Source organism: Phoca vitulina, unplaced genomic scaffold (genome assembly GCF_004348235.1).
Source record: "Phoca vitulina isolate PV1807 unplaced genomic scaffold, GSC_HSeal_1.0 scaffold15, whole genome shotgun sequence".
Classification (NCBI taxonomy): domain Eukaryota; kingdom Metazoa; phylum Chordata; class Mammalia; order Carnivora; family Phocidae; genus Phoca; species Phoca vitulina.
In genome coordinates, this window is record NW_022589718.1 from 25160361 (window position 1) to 25167454 (window position 7094).

The window sequence follows — 7094 nt, forward strand, 5'->3', positions numbered from 1 at the left end:
CAGTCTTTCTTTTCCCCACCCTTCTCCAGCATCCTTCTTCTAATTGGCCACAGGTCTTTTGACAATGCCGTGCTCACGCTCACCAGGACCTGTGATTCAAGGAGATCTGGATGTGAATCCTAACTCTGCTTGTGTGAAGGTCCCGGGCAAGCCGCTGCACCTCAGTTTCTGCATCCATGAAGCAGAGCTGATAACCCACTTCCTAGGCTTATCGAGATGACTCAGTGAGGTCACATTTGTGAAGTTCCTGCCACAACGCCTGGCCCCTGGGAGGTGTGCAGGGGCTGCCCTCCTCATGGGTTAATCCTGGTAGGGAGCACCTGCTATCTTCCTGGAACAGTGCTGACACCTCATGTGACAATGGGGATCAGAACCCCGTCGCTGCCTTTCAGGAGTTTACTGAGCGAGGCATACCCGGGAAGGGAATCTGACACAAGCTAGCAGGAGGCAGGTGGTGAGAGGAACTCAGGGAGGACTTCCTGGAGGAGATGATGAGTGAACTGAGTTCTCAACGGTGACTGAGTGTATCATTTCCTAGGGCTGCCACAAACGTGGTAACTTCAAACAATGGAAATGAATTTTCTTGTTTTGGAAGCTGGAATCCAGAATGGAGGTGTCAGCGGGGCCGTGGGCCCTCTGAAGACTCTGGGGGAGATTTGGTTCCTTGGCTTTTCCGGCTCTGTGTGGCACAGGCAGTCCGTTGTTTGGGGCAGCATAATTCCGGTCTCTGCCTCTGTCTTCACATGGCTGTCCGCGTGACATTATAAGGACATTTGTCATATTTGTCATTGGATTTAGAGCCCACCTGGATAATCCAGGATGATCTCATCTCGAGATCCTTAACTTAATTACATGTGCAAAGACCCTTTTGCCAAATAATGGAACAACCACAAGTCTGGATGGACATAGCTTTTGAGAAGCCACCATTCAACCCACCACAGTGAGTAAGAGGTAGCCGAGCAAAGCCAGGTGGGAGGAGTGCTCTCAGTAGTAAAGGGGGTGGCACAGAGAGGCACAAGGGCACGGAATGGCTTTCTGGTTTTGGGGAAACCACAATGTAGTCTTACTAGACCAGGAATTGCGAGGAGGATGGAGGGAGGGAATGAGTCATGGATGGGGGGCAGGCTTGGCACAAAGCAGTTTAACTTCTGTCACAGGTTGAGGTAAAGATGCCGAGGTCCTGCATGAGAGTTAGAGATGGCTGAACATCATGGAGAGAGAAAATCAGCAGGACCTGGGGAAGGATTCAACGTGGCAGGAGAAGAATGGGGAAGATCATTGCTGGATTTCCGATTTGGGGAATTGACTACACGGTGACCCCACTGAGATTAGCAATAAGAGGAAAATGTAAGGGGGGCATGGATATGGCGCAGGAGGTGTAGGAGATGACTGATTTAATTTGGGGCCTGAAAATGCTAAAGCTCATGAACACCCGTAACTGGGTGCCCGGAAGACGGGTAAGATATGAAACTGCAGGTCCGAGATAAAAAGGTCATTGTCCGTGTACAGGGATCCACGACCATGACAGTGGATGAAGTCACTTAAGAAGAGCTTCAAAGAGAAGGGGAGGGGGCCAAGGACAGAATCCTGGGGGATGCCCACGGAAGAGAGAGGGAGAAGGCCACCAACAAGGAAGGGGGTCATCGGAGGGGAAGGAGAAGAGCTCTCAAAGCTGCTAGGATTCCTAGGAGCCAGGGTGCAGATGGTTCCAGAAGGAGATACTCAGAAAAGGAGCGCTGTGAGGCTATTAGGTGATGAATTCAGACCACATGCCGGAAAAGACCGTCCTCCCTGTAAACTACCCGCCGGGGCGATGAGGTGTATGTGTGCTGCACAGACCTACACGGAGCCTAGGCCACTGGCGCCCTGCATAGGGCAGTGGTGGGTGGTGTCCCGCTCTTTCTCCTGGGCTAATAATAACAGTGGTCAGCACAGAGCCAGGATCCCTCCCCTCCCTTGCACTAAGTGCTTTACAGATCTTTGCTCATTTAATCCCCACAATGAGGTGAGTATCATGTTTATATTACGAGAGGTGTGGGCAATTCAAGGACACTTGACCCAAGGGCATAAAACCATTAAATGGTAGAGCTGACTACAAATGAGGCCGACCTAACTCCAACACCAGTCCCCTTTCCAGCTTGTAGCCTTGATCCCTTTGAGATCAGAAGTCACGGAAGAAGACTTCTCAGCTAATAACTCACACCCACCTTCCAACAACCAAATGTAGCTGCTACTTCCCAAAGCAGGAAGGCAGTTCTCAATATGCCCAGTGACCCTGTAGATTTATTCTCCCTCCTACAGCCCCCAAAGGTGCAAGTTACCCACAATCCTCAGATGTTTGAATTCAGTTTTCTCTCTCACTCTTGATGTCCACGTTTCCGATACTCCAGTTATATAACAATAGCTCCTAAGCTCTTTTATACAGAGGCTTTTGGACAATACACATCGGGGGGTCCCATTCCAGGCTTATTAAGAGGAATATCTGGGGCGCCTGGGTGACTCTTGATCTCAGCTCAAGTCTTAATCTCAGGGTCGTGAGTTCAAGCCCCGTGTTGGGCTCCGTGGTGGGTGTGAGCCTGCTTAAAAAAAAAAAAAAAAATTTCCCATGGTGTGGTCCTTGGATCTGTATCTTTGATTCTGAGGCAGTGGTCCCTAACCTGGCATTTATTTGGATACCATTGTTATACAATGGCTTGTCAATAACGTGAGGTTATGTTGTGGTTACCTGTTGGCAGATGGGTGGGATAATGAGCATAGGGTTTTAAAAAATGCCTTGTCGTTGGTTCTGATCCATTCCTCATCTGTGGCCTTTCTTCTTTGTTTTAGGCCAGCTGATTCCCTCGCCCCTTACCCTCTTATTGGCTCAAGAGTAAAGTCTGTGTGGTCAGTTTAAAGCTTGCTTGATTTGCAAGACTCGTTTTGAGAAAAGATAAACAGTATTAATTAGTATTACGGATCTGGGAGCACAGTGACCTGGGGCTGGGCAGGTTTGGACCGATCAGGGGTTGGCTGGTGCCCTCTAGTGGTTGGAACGATGCAACAACTTCTCAGATGTGTTGACCCATGTGGGCTTGTCTGTCTGCCTTGGACTTGCTGTTTGGATACCAGCCACGTCTTGCCAGGGTGCCTCATCTCTGGCTACGGTATTTTTCTGTATAAATTGGAAGGGGTGGACAGGATATTAGTGAACAGCAGTCTGCACGTACAAAGGGCTGCCCAGGGAGACCGGTCACATGTGAAGTGTAAGCAAAGGGGCAGGTACGCCCAGCACGGGGCGCGCTGTCACAGCCCTGCCATGCCCCAGGCTGAAATGTGAGTTCTCTGAGCTTGGGACCCTGGCTTAGTCGTCTTTGTGTCCTTAAGGTCTGGCATGGAGAAAGTATTCAAATAAATATTGAAAGCAGGGAGGGCAAAAGGAAGAAAGGCAGCTTGGTGAACTTGCTTCTCTTTGCTCAAGAGGTGGAAGGTCAAGATTAAGTCTTGCAAAGTGGAGCTTAGCACCGCACCGCTCCCATCGGAAACATGACCGAGAGGTGACGGCACGGCTGCGGTAGGTCCCACGCTGCCCGGAGGAGGAGCAAGTACCTGGATCCTGACACCAGCGGCTTGGAAGCCTTCTGAATGCTTTGCCTTCCAGCATCAGTGGGGTTTCTTCTGCCTGCTGGAGGGGGACGTGGTTTCTCTGAAGTGCAGCTTGCAGGGCAGTAAGTTCTCCTGCAAGGGGCCTTTTATGACTTCCCAGCCAGCCCTCCCTGCAGTGTTTGGGCACGGCTCCTGGCAGACCGGGGCTCTGGTTCCAGCTCTCCACTCCTCGCCGGGCTGGGACTTGTCAGCCTCCATGATTGCACGTGCCAAAGCCTTACAAACCTTTCTCTGTCTCTCCTCCTCCCTGTACACACACACACACACACACACACACACACACACACACACACCCTATTGGTTCTGTTTCTCTGAACCCTGACCCGTACTCTCAGAATCGTGTTAGCTGCTGGGTACAGTGGGAAACAGACCTGGAGGCTCGGCCCCCTGCAGTGTCCCTCGCAGTGAGGAATCAGAGGTCCGATGATAGCCCCGCGATGGTGGACAGTGGGGGCTGGGGGGCAGGCTGCGGGCAGGAGAGACCCCGAGGAGGACGTGGGTTGGGGTTGGCGGGGGTCGAGTGGCGCAGGTCGGGCCCAGGCGGCCGGGCAGTCGAGGCTGAGGGAGGCTGTGAAGCAGGGCACGGAGGAGCCCCGGGGAGGGTGGGCAAGCCGGAGAGGTCTCCTCGGCCCGCCTCTCTCAGTTTGGTGGGCACGTCCTCAGGGAAGCCCCCAATATATCGTCCCGGCCTCGTGTACTCGTGTTGTGACACGTAATCGCACAGTTATTGAACAGTTGTTGAGTGATTATTTGATAAATAACCTGTAATCTGAGTGTCGAGTGAACTGGAGGAGCTTGCTGCCGGTGATGGGCCAAAGAGTGAGGGGCTCCTGCCGAAACCCAGGAGAGAAATGACGGGGTGTCGATGGTAGTGGCTGTGGGCATGCCGGAGCGGGGACAGACGAGACAGGTGTCGAGAAGGGCCTGTTGGCTGCAGGGCTCCAGACCATCTCTTTCGGGTTTATGATTTCCTCAGAACTTAGCGTGGCCTCTGGCACACAGTAGGGACTCCGTCACGTTGGTTACAGAATGAACTTGAACACCTGCCTGGCACACAGCGGTGCTTCCTGCAGATTTGCCCAGCGCCCACGCGAGGGCATGGATGTGTCGCACTTCCAGGGTGGTACCCTAATGGGGTCCTGGCCGCTGGTGCCCTGCTTCGAGTGGGGAGGCCTTCGGCTGCCTCCCGTGTCTTGCGGTAAGTCCCAAAGACTGTGGCGTGAGCCACCAGATTGTGAGCACACAGCGGGTGTCCTCCTGTCCGTCCGTCACAGGCTGGGGAGATTCCTCCTCTTCCTTCCCAGCACACAGAAAGCCCCAATCTCTTCAGGAGCACTGGCCGAGAGTTCTGCCCTTCCCCAGACTCGGGCCTGCAGTGAATCCCTGTCTGGGCTGTCGCATGTCCCGGGAACGGGGTTAGGCACTTTACACATATTATTTGATTTAATAGTTTCAGTTCTTGGAAGTGTGACAATCTTCATTTTCTGGAGGAGGAAACTCAGGAGGGGAAAGACTAATGACCTGCCCACGGTCACCTGGCTCATAAGGGGTAGCGAGGGGAGGGCCACCCTGCAGGCCCTGCACCCTCCTCTCTGTGCCAGAAGGTCTCAACCCTGGCTGCCCATCGGAATCACCTGCGCTGCTTTATCGCGCCCCAGGGCTGTTACGACATCAGAAGCTCTGGGCCCAGGGCCCAGGCATCAGTATTTTTCAAAGCTTTCCAGGTGTTGGTGGTGTGCGCCCAGGGTTGAGAAGTCCTGCTCATCAGGCATCTCCCGGCTTCCAGATTCTTGTTCCATCACTCCTTGGCTGTCCCAAACTTGGGATACTCAAAACAGCACGCTACCCTCTTTCCCTAAATTTGCACCTCTTCTCATAGCCTCGCTTTAGAATTCCGTCGCTCAAGGAACATGGAAAAGGGGGGGGGGTCATCTGTGACTCTAGCTTTGCTCTCACAGCCGCTAAGTTCTGTTGGTTCCATCTGGACGCCTGTCCCGGCTGTCCCTCTCAGGACCCCCGCAGACACCATCATTACTGCCCCATGGGTTCCCTCTCGGGTTTTGGCGATAGCCTCCGGACTTTTTGCTTGCCACCAGCAAGCTCCTCCAGTCCATTCTATGTATACTGTTGCTAGGGCGATCTCTCTAAAATGCAAAAAAGCCTTCAGTTGCCTCCCATTGGCTTTAAGAAAAGTATTCCAACTCCTCAATGTGTCCTATCTTGCTCTAAGATACCAGTCTTCTCCTGCTGCGTTATTTCAGGCAGCCTACAGTCCGGTGTTAAAGCACCTGCAGCTTGTCCTCAGAGCATTAGGCACCCTCGCACCTGCTTGTGTTCCCTCTCTCGCTGTCTCGTGTCTCTATCTGTCAAATAAATAAATAAAATATAAAAAAAAAAACAAACAACTACATCCAACATGGTATCAGGAGGATATCTGGTTATAGATTTTTTTTTTTTAAGACTTCATTTATTTATTTGAGAGAGAGAGAGCACAGGCAGGGGGAGTGGGAGAGGGAGAAGCAGACTCCCCGCTGAGCAGGGAGCCCGATGTGGGGCTCGATCCCAGGACCCTGAGATCATGACCTGAGCCGAAGGCAGACGCTTAACGACTGAGAAACCCAGGTGCCCGACAAATTTATTTTCTGTTTAAACACTCTAGTGGAGTCTGTTGCTTGCAATTAAAAACCTTGACTGATGGGACTGCTTAGGTCTAATATGATAAGGTCTAAGGTGTTTGGAAGAACTGTGTGATCAAAACTGAAAACCAAGGACAGGCTACGGTGTAATAAGCAAATACAAATAGAAAGAAAGTAGAGAGCTCAGTCTTAGTATCAGATGGAATGGAATTCAGGCCCTCCCCCTTCCCAAAAGGCACTTTCTCATACTAATAGGTGTAATTATAAGAAGATAAAATAACAAGGGGGATTTGTAAACTGAATACTCTAGCAGCTCCGTTTGTAAAGTAGGAATTACAAGCGATATCAAGAGAAGTCTACGTTTAGTACTTCTAGTCCATGACATAGAGTTAGGCAGAGCTGATTGATGGAGATTGAACTCTTTTTTTTAATTTAAATTTAAATTTAATTTAATTTAAATTTTTATTAACATATGATGTATTATTTGTTTCAGGGGTACAGGTCTGTGATTCATCAGTCTTACACAATTCACAGCGCTCACCATAGCACATAACCTCCCCAGTGTCCATCACCCAGCCACCCCATCCCTCCCACCCCCACCACTCCAGCAACTCTCAGTTTGTTTCCTGAGATTAAGAGTCTCTTATGATTTGTCTCCCTCTCTGATTTCGTCTTGTTTCATTTTTCTCTCCCTTCCCCTATGATCCTCTGTCTTGTTTCTCAAATTCCTCATATCAGTGAGATCACATGATACTTGTCTTTCTCTGATTGACTTATTTCGCTTAGCATAATACCCTCTAGTTCCATCCACGTCGT